The following is a 15111-nucleotide window of genomic DNA, read 5'->3' as shown; positions in this document are numbered from 1 at the left end:
TATGTGGCCTGTACTATCTTTAGTTGGGATCTGTTTTGAACCACAGTAAGAATATGGAACTCTTCCTTCCATTTCCTCTACTGACTTTTTAAGACAGTTGGGAGGGTTAGGAGTATTGCCTGTGCCAATGCAGCAGAGTTTTTCTGTCTCACAGCAAATGAAAAGCATCACGGAAGTGAAAAGGGAATAAAGCCCATGGATCTCAGAGTGGTCAGGCTTAGCCAAATTCTCATTAATGTCTCATTTGGATAAGCAGAGAGCTTTGTATAACCTTTGTGTGGTGCTTCTGTAGAGTCAGAATGAAAAACTCTATGATATCCAGGCAAAAATCCCCTGACATCTGACATCACAAAAGGTGTCAATTGAGTAAAGAGTTGATAAAACTAGAAAATAGCAAAGGGTTTCAAGGATTGAAGACGTAAGTTTAAATTTTTGGATTCAGAGTTAGGAAATCCAGTTGATATTTGGGTTACATGGTTGAGGGTGCAGGCAGGAGCTGACTGCCAAGAGCTGGCTCTTTCAGCTTATGATGCCTTTAGTGTTTATTCTAGGTGGTTAAGCTAAGGCCAGGAGAATAAGAACGGAAGCAGGGATTCAGGACCTTTAAGTCTGCCTAGGTATGATAGATGTTCTTGGTGACCTACTTAGATCCCATTTACTGGGCAAATGCACAATTTCCCCAGCTGCTGCATCCTTCTTCAGAGAACTGCTGTGGTACCCAGAAATGACTGAGAGGTCACGCGCTCCCTCGGGGTGATCCGCAGCCATTAACTGAGAGATACAGGGATACAACGCCCACCCCCAGGCTCAGTGTTTGACAATTCTGTGGTGCTGCCCTCACTCCCATACAAACTTCACCAGAGGTCACTCCCTCAGTAAATCACTTGTGCACGAATCCCTCCTGAAGGCTCTGCTGTGAGGAAAACCAGCCTAAGAACCAGGTTTAAATAAAGTACAAATGCCAATAGCATCTATTGCTTTGCATTTTTCAGACACCATGCTGACCTCAGGTAGAATGCAGGGGTAAGAACCCCACCAAGAACTGATTTATACCATGAATATTAAACATTAGAGTCTCTTAAACCTGAGAGAAAAATTTAGGAGAATTAAGAGGATTTGGGGGCAAGTCCATAACAATTATAAAGACAAAGGGGGTGTGCAATGGTGATTATCTCCTACTTTTCAAGATTAGTTTCTGAAGGACTAGTCCAGATCATTTTCAAACAAAATATTGATCTGTTTGCATTACTGGCCCTATGGGATAGTTTTATGGTTTTAGTATGTCTCAGTCCTATCCAGTTTTTTTAGAGTGTTAAGGAACACTGTATAATAAAATAGATACTGACACCTATGTTTGATGTTTCTGTCATAAAAGAAAATACAAACAGGGCTATATAATGTCATCTGCCATGGAATACCCAAAGAGTTCCCAGGAAGCTTTAAAGTAAAGATTAAAATGAATCTAAGAAATTAAAAATCAATTATACTTCAATTTTTAAAAACCCAGAAACCAACACCACATTGTAAATCAACTATACTTCAACTTAAAAAAAAAAAAGCAAGAAATTCACACATTGGGAGGATGTCTATTCCTGGAGGAGAATATATCAAATCTGAAATCATAGCTTTTTAATCCTCTGCCCAAGCCAATAGCCAAGGAAAAAGAATCAATAGAAGAAGGATTTTTAAACTCTCTTGGAAAGAGCTTTGGGGGTAACATTCCTCTGTTAATTATTAACTTTGATACCCTCCTCTTTGAGTGGCATGCCATCATTGCTTTGTAATTTTTCTCATCATTTTTTTTAACCAGATGGGAATTTCTTCCATCTTTGGGTTCAAAGTATAGCAAGTGTAGGCAATTGCCTCAAACCCCAAGACTGACCCACTCAACAGCTTTTCCCACCACCCACTGCTGGCAACTGGGCTGTCACTGGCCCTAGGGGAAAAAAAGAGGGTTCCACCAGTTGATAATCTACACACACACACACACACACACACACACGCGCGCGCGCGGTCATCATCAAGACAAAGCCAGCTGGGCTTCCAGTTCCATCATGTACCCATCTTCCATTTAATACATATTCATCAGGTCTACCTTCAGCTACATAGAAATGCTAGAGAGGTACAGAATCCATCACAGTTGCCGGCCCCAAATTAAACACCTCCCGAGGAATGGCCCCAATCCTTACCACTTACTACTAGCTTTTTATATTTTCCTTTTGGTAAGAACACTGAAGTCAGTAAACTTGGGTCTGGAGTTGCCACCAACTCTCTGTGAGCCAGGGCCCTTCACCTCTCTGTGCTTCAGTTTCCTCAGCTTCAAAAAGGAGAGATTGTTTTTGATTTTGATCAAAAACACTGTTTCTGCATCAAGAAACAACGGTTTAGGGGTCCCGTACAAGATGGCGGCATAGGAAGACCCTGGACTCACCTCCTCCCACAGGCACACCAAATCTACACCTACATATAGAACAATTCCTCCTGAAAGAGAACTTACGGCTGATTGAATAGCTTCTGCACAACCGACAATAGAGGGACCACAGAGAGATGGGTAGGGTAGACAGAGGCATGGTATCTAGGGGAACCCCACCCCCAACTTGGACGGGTATTACTGAGGGACCCACGCACAGACCCACCCACCCTGAGGGTGAAAGCAAAATTACAGTAGTTTAAAGGGCACCTAGACTGTACGAGAATGAAATACATCTGCCAACAGGGCAGGGAACTGCTGGAACCCTCTCCAGGAGTGGAATCTGTAAATATATGGGATATAAAAAAACAAATCAAACAGAACAGAAACGGACTGATAGATACAGAGAACAAACTGGTGATCACTGGTTGAGGAGGCGTGGCGGTACAGGGGGAGATGGATAAAATAAGTGAAGATGATTAAGAGGTACAGACTTGCAGTTATAAATAAGTCGTGAGGATATAATGTATAGCATAGGGAATATAGTTAATAATATTTTAATAACTTTGTACAGTGACATGGTAACTAGAATTATCTCAGTGATCATCTCATAAAGTATAAAAATATCAAATTACTTGTCATGTACCTAAAACTAATATTGTAAGTCAATTATGCTTCAATAAAAAGAAAGTAAGAAACACTGGTAGAGAGGAGATGACTTTCACACAAAAAGATTGTATGATTATAAAAATCAGAGATCACCACAAACTATAGCCCCCTACTTGAGGAATTCCCAGTATATTGAGCATAATAAAGGCTTTCATCGATAAATAAATATGTTTGAAATTGTTTAAACAAATAAGTGTTGACCATGGAAACTTTTTGGGTGGAACACGTACTAAAAATTCCATGCAGGGCTTCCCTGGTGGCGCAGTGGTTGAGAGTCCGCCTGCCGATGCAGGGGACATGGGTTCGTGCCCCGGTCCGGGAAGATCCCACATGCCGCGGAGCGGCTGGGCCCGTGAGCCATGGCCGCTGAGCCTACGCGTCCGGAGCCTGTGCCCCACAACGGGAGAGGCCACAACAGTGAGAAGCCCGCGTACCGCAAAAAAAAAAAAAAAAAAAAAATTCCATGCAGTCTGTCTTTGGCAGAACTTATTCCTTTTCAACTTTCTGGGTCAGTGATTGTAGCTGGTCTGGTCAAACACCAGTCTGGTTGTTGCTCTAAAGTTATGTTTTTAGAAGCGATTAACATTTAAAGCAGGAGACCTTGCGCACAGCAGACTCCCTTGCCACAGTGCAGGGGAGCATCCTCCAACCAGCTGGAGGCCATAAAAGAAAGGCTGAGCTTTCCAGAAGAAGGGATTTAGCCTCAAGACTGCCAGCTGAAGCTTCTCTGAGTTTCCAGCCTGAGTGGCCTTCCCTGTATAGCTTAGACTTAAAATTGTATCAGCTCCTACCTGAATTTCCAGACGGCCAGCTTGCCCTATGGATTTCAGACTTGCCAGCTGCCACAATTGTGTGAGCCAATTCCTTAAAGCCAACCATTCAATTTCAATCTTAGTCTCTCTCTCTTTCTCTCTTTCTGTCTCCATATTTATATATATGTATATGTGTATGTATGTATATATATATGTGTGTGTGTGTGCCTCTGTGTGTGTGTGTGTGTGTGTGTATTTCTATGTACATACTCCTATTGGACCTGTCTCTCTGGAGAAGCCTAATATGGGGGCATTGTGTTTTGATTAAACCAAATACCTGTATATAGTTGTATAAATTTCCATTTTCTGATTTTTGTTTTCTCGTGTAATCTGAACCCTCGCGAGAGCTTTTTAGAAAAGAAATAATTCGCTTCTGGAGGAAATGAGGAACAGTGTGATAGTGCAGCGAGAGTACCATATTAAAAGACAAGACAAAGACAAAATAATTAAAAGGTCAAGGGGGGATAGTGACCCCTTGATCACGCAGGGCCTTGATTGTGCCACTGACAGCAGTATTACAGCGGTGCCCTGCTTGTCTGAGACAGTGACCTATTGAAGTGATTTGTGTTGGTCCTTTCAAGTTCTGAAAGCTGTGTTTTTCTGACTTAATGGCTAGTGTGCTCAAGAAATTAAATCTGGATGGTCTCCTGACAAGCCTTTTAACAGCTCCACCAGGACCAGGTCTGTTTAAAGGAGAGGATTCCATTGTTAACCCGAGTTCCTGGCACAGCTTCTGGTTCAAGTTGGCCCCCACTGAATGCCTTTCCACGCTAATGAACAGTTTATAAAAGCTACTTAATGGTGATCTTGGCTTCATATACTGTGTAGTTACTTTGGAATCCCTAGAGAACTCTTATTCTGGCATAGATATCCCATCTAAATAGTCTCTTGCCAGAAGCAATTGGTACAAATAGGATGGAATCCTTTATAATTCCTAAATGGGCAAGATGTTTATCCTCTCAAGGGCTCAATTCTCCCGTCTATGAAATACTAACGATAAGAATTTTTACCCTTTAAAATTATTATAAATTTTGAATATAATAATGAATTTTAAGTCCTTAGCACAATGCTTGACACAACTTGACACAACAGAAGTCAAGCACAACAGAAGCTCACGAGTTATTATGAACAGAATAAGCAACAGTTTCTTAGGTTTTCATTACAGATTTTAACTGAATATAATTGTGTTTGGAAATACATTGTTTGCCCTAAATATAAAGTGATGTAATAACAGGTAGCCATGTATGAATCTCAGTCCAGAGATTCAAATGAGCACAAAATATACCTTCATTTTCTATATTGTTCCATTTACTTTCTCTTTCTGGCTTACATTCTGTAGATGGGGGGAACCTTTCTCTTACCAGTTGAGAGCCTCCATTCCCTAAGGTTTGTCTGAAGTTCCAGGGGCCTCCAATGGAGCCAAGGCATTGGGTGCACTGGTGGAGGTGGTGGCATCTTGCCCACCAGTCCTGTCTCCACACACGTGCACAGAGACACCTGTAGTTACGGTCATGGGCATGGCCTTCACAGGTCAGGGCTGAGATGCCCCGTTCCTGTCCTTACAGGCCCCTTTAGGTCCAGCTGTCTTCTGTTCTACTTCCTGACGTGAGTGGGGGGCATTGGCCTCTTTCTGCGCTTTCCTTGCCTCTCTGGGGCATGCAGATCTCAGCAAAGATGTCTATGGCTGCCTTTCTGCCCAGACACACCAGTTCCACATTTTTCCTGGGGTCTTGCCACCTCTCAGGGGCTCTGCCTGGTAAATAAAGTTTCCTCTGCTTCTGGATCCCTCGGGGTGAGGTGGGGTATTCCTACTTAGCTTTGATACATTTCCCCAGAAGCACTTAATATCATCTCCTTTATGGGTTCAGCTTTTTACATATGCAAGACACGTAGCTTTTGTCAGAATACTGCTGAGGTTTTGCTTGAATAGGAGAGGGGAAATACTTAGATTAAAAAAAAATAAAAATCCCAAACAAGTGTTTTCCTGCCACATAAGCAACATGTCAATGACAGTCAACTGTAATTCAACGTTTATGAAAGAAAAGTTATTTCAGGTAAATATTTCAGTTAGAAACATGATCTGAGGAGGTAAGTTTTTGCAAGAGTATAAATTTCTAACTGGCAGAGGGGATAAAATGCTTTATGTAGGGGATGGTGCTAGATCTCAAAGCCTTACCCAGTAGAAAGCAGCGCTGGTTGGTGCTGTCACACCCCCTCAGTATTTGTTAGACTCCGGTTGCAAGTAACAGAAAGCCAACCTGAAATAGCTTATACCAAACGAAGGTTAAGATGTCTGCTGCAAAGCAAGGGCAGAAACAGCTGGAGCCAGGGACAGGAATGCTTTCAGTAGCTCTCCAACTCATCTGTTTGTTTCTTTCCTCTCTCTCTTCAGACCATCTACATCTATTTCTTCCATCCCTATAACAGCAAAAATAACCCACAGAATTTTACATGTTACTGGTAGGTTCAGCAATCTGGAAAGAGACTGATGTGAGTCTCAAACCAAAGTCTAAATTCCCTGGGAAAAATGCTATTGACCCAGGCTGGATCTGCTGTCCACCTCTGGACCAATCAGTTGTAAACTACAGTGTCTAAACTACACTTGAACTAACATGGCTACTCCGAAATCAACCATGTGTTTAAACAGGAAGAAGGGATAGCTTCTAGAAGGAGAAGGCAATACACAGAAAAGGAAGTGGGTGAGTTCTGGGCACACAAAATAATGGAATCTAGTCAATAAACCAGTGGTAAAATCCTTCTCTAAGTCCAACCTGCCTTCGTATCCGCTCAAGGACTTTCTTCCATCGCTGGTGAAGACAAGTTGGGGAGAAATGAAAAGTAGAAAGTGCTCCTCATGAGACAGTTTAGATCTGAAGCATTGTTTGGTAGTGAACTTTTGAAAGAGTAACATTCTTTCCCATAGTAGAGGAGAGAGGGAAACAAGAAAGAGATAGATCCCACCAACTTGAGTAAGGGACAAGCTAAAATTTTTCTCTCTTGATATGTTGTCAGAAAAACCTTTCACCGTGGTGACTTTGAAGATTAATAATATTGGAGAGGGGGATGGAAAATAACTTGGAGAGTTCCTGACCCAGTACAGTAATATTTGCTTTATTGTTTCTTCATGAAAACACTGTTTGTTACATTGTGAGCTATGCTCCCTCGGGACAGAGGGATAAAGAACGCAATGGTAATGGATCACTGCCTGCTCAGGGCTAATTGTACAAGGCAGAATATGGGCGATCAAAGCAGAAAGGCATAAAAGGGAAGATAGGGCTATGTCCCCCCCCCCATAAACACAGAAAACAATGTTAGTAATTACCACATTCTTAGGAAAATGGAAATGAATTGAGATTTCATTGTTCATACTTACACAAAAGATTAAGAAAGGATAGAGGAGAAACAAATAATGCTGGTTGCCTGTGGGAAAACTGGATGGCCAGGCTACAGTGGGGAGAGGGAGACTTTTCATTGTATACTCATATTTTTTTACATTTTGACCCATATGATAACTAATAAAAAATAAAATGCATTAAATCATTTAAAATGGTAAAATCATTAATAGATAGCTGGAAAAAAGAATGAATGGGGAGGACTTCCCTGGTGGCGCAGTGGTTAAGAATCCGCCTGCCAACGCAGGAGACCTGGGTTTGAGCCCTGGTCCGGGAAGATCCCACATGCCGTGGAGCAACTAAGCCCGTGCGCCACAACTACTGAGCCTGTGCTCTAGAGCCTTTGAGCCACAGCTACTGAAGACTGTGCGGCTAGAGCCTGTGCTCCACAACAAGAGAAGCCACCGCAATGAGAAGCCCACGCACTGCAATGAAGCGTAGTTCCCGCTCGCCACAACTAGAGAAAGCCTGCACACAGCAACGAAGACCCAATGCAGCCAAAAATAAATAAGTTTATATTTTAAAAAAAAATGAATGAATGGGGAACAAGTTTCTGGCCAGACTTTATGTAAATTTTATGATAAAAAGTTTTATGATAAAAATGAGGTTATTTTTCTATAAGGGAAAAGAATCTGAAAAAGAATTTTTATATATATATCTATATATTTATATAGATATATATACCTATATTACTGAATCATTGTGCTGTACACCTGAAACTAATAGTTGATATTGTAAATCAACTATACTTCAATTTTTTAAAAAAAGAGGTTATTTTGAAAATGCAGAGTTTGAATATGAGGATAGTGCAAGTTAAAATCATAGTCCAAATGTATCTTTCCAGAAACACTTTCAGGAGGCATGTTAATAGTCAGTTGTGTGTTAAGGGCAATGGAATATGAACAGAAGTGATGCAGCTGTATCCAGCAGAGCCTTTCAAGAACACTGCAAAGTTCAATCACTATTCTTTTACTTCTGCAGTAAGATCAGTATGTCCAGAGAGGGCCCGTATCTTCCCCCCGGGGACCTGGAATGGATAAAATAAGAATCAGAGGAGGGGCTGACCCACCAAGGACAAGTAGCGCAAGAAAGAAGGAAACATGTTTCTGAAAGCCGCGGAGCCACTGAGGGGCTGCTTGGTGCTCTACAGCAGCTTAGCAACAGCTGACTAATAATACCCAAGACTGCTTTCCTCGCGTGTTGAGCAGCTCGCAACGGGCTGATTGAATTCTCTAGGTCTGGACAAGTGTACTGCTGACATCTGAGAGTCCTACAGAACGGTTTTGACCTGGAACATTTCAGGGCAGGTGTTGCCAGTCGGCTGTGCTACAAACGAACACGACTTCTGCCAAACATGTGGTTTTGTGCAAGCTGGTCTCCTGGTTGGGGCCCCAGAAAAGGTGAGTTGCACGTTGTGCTCCCTGACAACCGAGTGAATTGGCTTGTTGGATGGAGCTATTTAGGCCAATCCATTTTGCTTTGTAGAGTTGCTGTCACCTATCCTTTGGGTGCCAGTTTTCCAATTTTAGTTGTTTCTAGATGCCCTTTGTGCCTGTAGTGATAAAGCTATGCCTTTATATGGAAAAAACAGTAGGTTCTGCCTTTCTCTTTGTAATGAGTACCATGTGAAAAGGAAAATGTCATTTCGAACGCTTCCCAGCTTCTGCACCCTGCCTGACTCCCATGTGGTTAGAACTGATGCCCGATGAAGGGAGCCATTAGCTATGTGGTCATCAAGACAGGCCTCTCCATCCCCCCAACATGGAGAATCATCTTTGCTCATCTGTGCCACAGACACAGAAACATACACTACAGAATCAAAGATTTACAGACAGCCTTCTGTGTGCCAGGCACTGTACTATACGCCAGAGCACACAGATGAACAAAACACAGGGGAATAAAATGTAAGTTTCTCCCGAGGAAGGACATACTCTGTCAGGGCACGTAACAAATAGCCACGTTTTGGCACGGTGGTGCTAAAGCCTATTTATTTATGTTATTTGCTGTTTAAGATACTTATTCAAAAAGAAGAGCCTCAGGCTTCCCTGGTGACGCAGTGGTTGAGAGTCCACCTGCTGATGCAGGGGACGCGGGTTCGTGCCCTGGTCCGGGAAGATCCCACATGCCGGGGAGCGGCTGGGCCCGTGAGCCATGGCCGCTGAGCCTGCGCGTCCGGAGCCTTTGCTCCGCAACGGGAGAGGCCGCAACAGTGAGAGGCCCGCGTACCGCAAAAAAAATAAATAAATAAAATAAAAAATAAGAAAAGGAGGAGCCTCAGAAATAACCAAAGCTCAGTCATTTCCTTACCAAAAAAGAGATCTGTTCCTTAACACTACCAATTTCAAAATGAGAGCAAATTGCATTAGCATAGTTTGTTCTTTGGGGACTTTTTTATGATGCAAAAAACACTACTACAGCTTGTTTCCATTTCAGAAGCAGAAACCCTACTGATCCTCTTTAATTTTCTCCTGATTTTTCATCTTCCGGTGTCAACCGTAATCACTTTATTTCCTTTTCATATTTGGCCCTTTCAGGTGGTCTTTCATCTTGTGTGAGCTTTCTACAGCCTTTCTTTTTTCCATGGATCAATCAAAGAAGGGAAGATTTATTTCCTTAATTTAATAGATTTCTTTTAAGGTGGCAGGGAATGGTAGCTGTCTTAAAAGATGTAAAACATTCTTATGTCAGAAGAAACATCACACAAGACACAGAAAACTGTGATCCGTGGGTGCAGTTATAGAGAGGTAGATTTCAGCACAATATAAATGTCTAACCCTCCGGTCTACCTAGGATTGACACAGCTGCCTCGAAAAGTGTGGAGTTCCTCCTTGCTCTATGAGTCCACACAGAGACTGGATGCCCACTTCTCAGGAATATGAAAAGGAAGGGTTGCGACTCAGAGGACGGCCAGGGCAGGACCATTACATCATCTGTTGGGCCCAGTGCAACATGAAGATATAGGACTCCTTGTCCAAAAGTTATTAAGAATGTCAAGATGGCGGCAATAGAGCATTAAACTAAGTGTAAGGCTCTTCTGAGCATGGGGCCATGTGTGATTGCACACGTAACACCTCAAGAAGCTGGCCCTGGGCTTCCCTGGTGGCGCAGTGGTTGAGAGTCCACCTGCCGATGCAGGGGACATGGGTTCGTGCCCCGGTCCGGGAGGATCCCACATGCCGCGGAGCGGCTGAGCCCGTGAGCCATGGCCGCTGAGCCTGCGCGTCTGGACCCTGTGCTCCATAACGGGAGAGGACACAACAGTGAGAGGCCCGTGTACCACAAAAAAAAAAAAAAAAAAAAAGCTGGCCCTGGGTCCAAGAATTGATGATGAACTCAAGGAGGATTAACAGTCTTTCCACAGCTGGGGAGGTATGAAAGTTGTATCAAAATCAAGTCTCCTCGACCACAGAACTTAGAGGAAGAAGACAGAGAAAGCCAGGGGTCCAGGAATTTTATACCTGGACTTAGAGGCCATAGCCCTGATATCGTGTGGAAAATGTGCGTATCTGTGCATCTTCTCTGGGAAGAGCGTCCAGAACTCTTGTTTGATTATGAAAGAAGTCTGACAACCTCCCCACAAGAGTCAGGACCCTCTAACCCAACTCGCTCATATTGTCCGTGAAGAAACTGACATTCAGAGGAGGCAAAATAACTTTTATCAAGTTGGAAAGCTAGTTCCTTTGGAATATTTTGGACTTCACATCTAAAGGGGATTTTTTTTTATTACTATGACTTAGTTGATCAATTTAGTTGCAGGCTTTATCCATTTTATCCTTCTATTCTCCTAACCCTCTATTCTCATTCTTCAGCAATAATCTCATTCATATTTTATACAACATTGGCTCACACTTTGTCATTTTAATTTTACAGCTTACACTTCCAAAATACTTATATGATTTCTCAAAAAAAACATTGAAGATACATTTTTGGAATTCTGAAGTGTTGGCAATTGGTTCCAGTCATGGGATCAATAGAGTAAAGCTTCAGTCACAGGCATTTTGAACCAAGAGGAGAAGCTGGCACCATTTCCCACCCTCTCTTATTACTCAAGCATGAGTGCAAAAATAAGTAAATAAACAATTTTCATCAGAAATACTAGCATATGTAAAAAGAACAACGGATTTATGACATAAATGTTACTTTCACATTTCCTTTACCGAATTTCTGTGTATATTGCCCTTAAAGTTCAACATGGTAAAACTTGGGTAATTACTTTCTCCACCCATCTTCCTCTTCCATCTCTTCTCTCTAGCATCTTCCTGGCTTGGCCACAGAATTATTTCCAGTTCACACTGGTTTCCTCAGGGTCCCTCAGCTCATTCTGGTCTTCCGTTCTGTATTATATCTTTGTAATATAGTCTTTTGAAAAACTCCCCATTTAATCCTTACAAATACCCCACAAAGTGTGGCCAATGGTATTTTCAAAGACGGCCACACCAGTGTATCCCAACCACGTGTTCTTCTTACAGTATGATGTTGCCACTCCTCTGTCTGTGTTTGCTCCTCTTGAATCTGGGTGGGCCTTGGACTATGGTGGACGTGACTCTGCATGATGTATGAGGCTAGGCCGTAAAAAACGTTAGAGTTTCTCCCCAGCTCTTTCTCCCTTGGGGGTCTTCTGCTGCCATCTAAGAACTTCAGCTATCCTGAAGCTGCCATGCAGAGATTACATGGAGAGAGGGAGGGAGGGAGGGAAGCAGGGACAGAAGGAGAGAGACAGGGGAAGAGAGGAGGGAGGGGGGAGGGAAAGAGAATTAGAGAGAAAGGACTCCCAACTTCTCCAGTCCCAACTGTTTGAGCCTTCCCAGACCAAGCACCAGACATGTAAGTGAACAAGCTTTTAAATAATTCCAGCCTTCATTGTTCAAACCACCACAGCTGAATACCCAGTAGAGAAGAAATAAGCTACCACCTTCATTCCTTGCCCAGACCGTGGCAAAATAAATGTTTTCTTCTTTTGAACCATGAAATTTTCTTGTTTTAAACCATCCTGTTTGGGGGTCATTTGTTACACAGCCATAGAAACTAGCCAAGACATCATTCTACTTTTAGGATTCATTTCGGTACAGTTGAAAAGTCAGTTTATACTTGTTTAAGCTTAAAAACATATGTATCAACTTATATAACTGAAAGGTCCAGGGCTGTTGCTGATATGCTTTTAACAAGGACCATATATGATGTCCCCAAGGCCCAGATCCTCTGCATCTCTCTACTGTGTCCATCCTACCCATGCTTTCAGTCTGTGAATGTGCAATAAGGGTTGAGCAGCTCCAGATATTTACACTGTCAGATTCAGTTTAGCAGCAGCAAAGAGAACTCCACTTCAGTAGTTCAAACAAAGGTCATAAGCTTAATCCCAGTGACTAAATTTGATTTGTCCCCATCCCTAAACCATGGAATGTGCTGATCAGCCAGGCTTGAGGCACATATATGGAAAACCAGGAATTCATTCATATACACCAGAAGTATAGGAATTGAGGAGGCTATTTCCCCCAAAGAAATCTCTGGATACATAGTCCGGGAATAATTGGGTATTTGTTTTTTACTAGCTAATGTTCACTGACCCCAGCTAGTAAAAAACAAATACCCAATTATTCCTGGACTATGTATGAGAAAACAGATTTCAACAGTGTTCCTCAGCTGTAGCGCTACAATTAGATGAATAACTTTGGCATTTGTTGCTCCACGATGAGCTGAGTCAGGATTTGCACACAGGTCTGCCTGATGCAGAACTTTCTTTGCCTCAAACAATGATGAAATAGCATTTCTACTCTCCTTTCTTTTCTTCTGATTTCTTGTACTTCACAAAGAGTAAGAAATTTGAGAAATAAAATCTTTCTGTTGAGAATAGGAATGTTCTGTGACATCAGAGAGGTAGTTTTCAATGATACTGTTTACCTTCGTCCTTAAGCTTCCTCCAGCTTTCTAGTGTAACATCAAGCAATACTTCACTGTCAGCCTGCTGTCACTAGCATGGCTTGAGATTCTATGCAAGAAAATGTCTTCAGAACTTGTTTTTAAAGAATTTATTCTATACCAACAGAACAGCATGTTTTCTTTTTTATAACATCTTTATTAAGGTAAAATTCATAGGTGATACAGTTCACCCATTTAAAGTGTACAATTGAATGGTTTTGTTACATAAACAGAACTATGCAACCATCACCACAATCAACTTTAGAATATTTTCATCACCATAAAAAGAAAGCTGGTACCAATTAGCAGCTACTTACATTCCCCTCCTCTACTTCACCAGCCCTATGTCTCTACAGCTTTACTTCATCTGGACATTTCATATAAATGAGATCATACAATTACGTAGTCTTTGTGACTGGCTTCATTCACTTAGCATAATGTCTTTTTGTTGCAGCGTGTATCAGTACTTCATTTCTTTTTATTGCCAAATAATATTACATTATATGGATATACCACATTTTGTTATCCATTTATCAGTTGATGAACACTAGGGTTCTTTTCACTTTTGCAATGCTTCTGTGAACATCCATGTACAAGTTTTTGTGTGAACATATGTTTTCACTTCTCTTATCCAAGAGAAGTGAAATATACCTAAGATTGTAATTCCTGAATCACATGTAACATTTTGAGGATCTGCTAGACTGTTTTCCAAAGTCGTTGTACCATTTTACATTCCCATCAGCAGGGTATGAGGGTTCCATTTTCTCCCCATCCTCGCCAACACTTGTTACTGTCTGTCATTTTGATTATAGCCATCCTAGTGGGTGTGAGATACTATCTCCTTGTGGTTTTTATTTGCATTTTCCTGGTGGCTGATGATGTCAGGTATCTTTTCATGTGCTATTGATCATTTGTCTGTCTTCTTTTGAAAAATATCTTTTTATTCTTTGCCCATTTTTTAATGGGGTTACAGTATTTGTCTTTTTATTATTGACTTATAAGTGTTCTTTATGTATTCTAGGTATGATTTACAAATACTTTCTCCCATTCTGTGAGTCAGATTTTCACTTGCTTGGTGGTGTCCTTTAAACTACAAAAGTTTTAATCTTTGATGAACTCCAGTATACTATTTTTTCTTTTGTATTTTTTCTTGTGCTTTTGTTGTCATATAAGAAACAATTGCCTAATCCAGGTTCACAAAGATTTATGCCTGTGTTTTCTTCTACGAATTTTATAGTTCTAGGCTCTTACATTTAAGTGTTTAAAATAGGTTCCTGGACCCGAATCCAGTGTGGGTGGCAGGGGGGAGGTCCCTACACACCAGCAAACAATTATCAGACACCAGCAGGGTGCCCAAGAATTCACCTCAATTCTGATATTATCTACCCAGAGACAGCATCATATTCCACAGCTTGAGGGTTCAATTCTCTAATACTGCCCCACCCATCCACTTCAGATGCCAGTTGTAAGCCCAGGTTATTACTTGTATTTCTGATTGGCTGGCTATAAATCAGAGGTTCCCACAACCACCTCCTCCTCAAGTTCGATTAATTTGCCAGAGGGGTTATAAAAATATGTAACTCAGGAACACCCAGATGGAAAAGATGTGTAAGGCAAGGCTACGTGGGAAGAGGCTTGGAGCTCACATGTGCTCTCCAAGCGCACCACCCTCCCAGCACCTCCATGTGTTCACCAATCAGGGAGCTCTCCAAACCCTGTACTTTCTGGGTTTTAACAGAGGTTTCATTACATAATTGTGATTGATTAAATCATTGACAAGTGGTGATTGATTCAACATCAAGGTTCTCGCCCCTCCCAGAGGTCAGGGGGTGGGACTAAAAGTTTCAGCCCTCTAATCACATGGTTGATTAGCAAACAGGTCCCATCCTTAAGTCAAAAAGTCACTTCAGTA

This window comes from Aethalodelphis obliquidens, unplaced genomic scaffold, assembly GCF_003676395.1.
Source record: "Aethalodelphis obliquidens isolate GAN/ISIS:26980383/991018 unplaced genomic scaffold, ASM367639v1 scaffold27, whole genome shotgun sequence".
In the NCBI taxonomy this organism is placed as follows: Eukaryota; Metazoa; Chordata; class Mammalia; order Artiodactyla; family Delphinidae; genus Aethalodelphis; species Aethalodelphis obliquidens.
The sequence above is the reverse complement of the archived record's forward strand: the minus strand, read 5'-3'. Positions refer to the sequence as shown.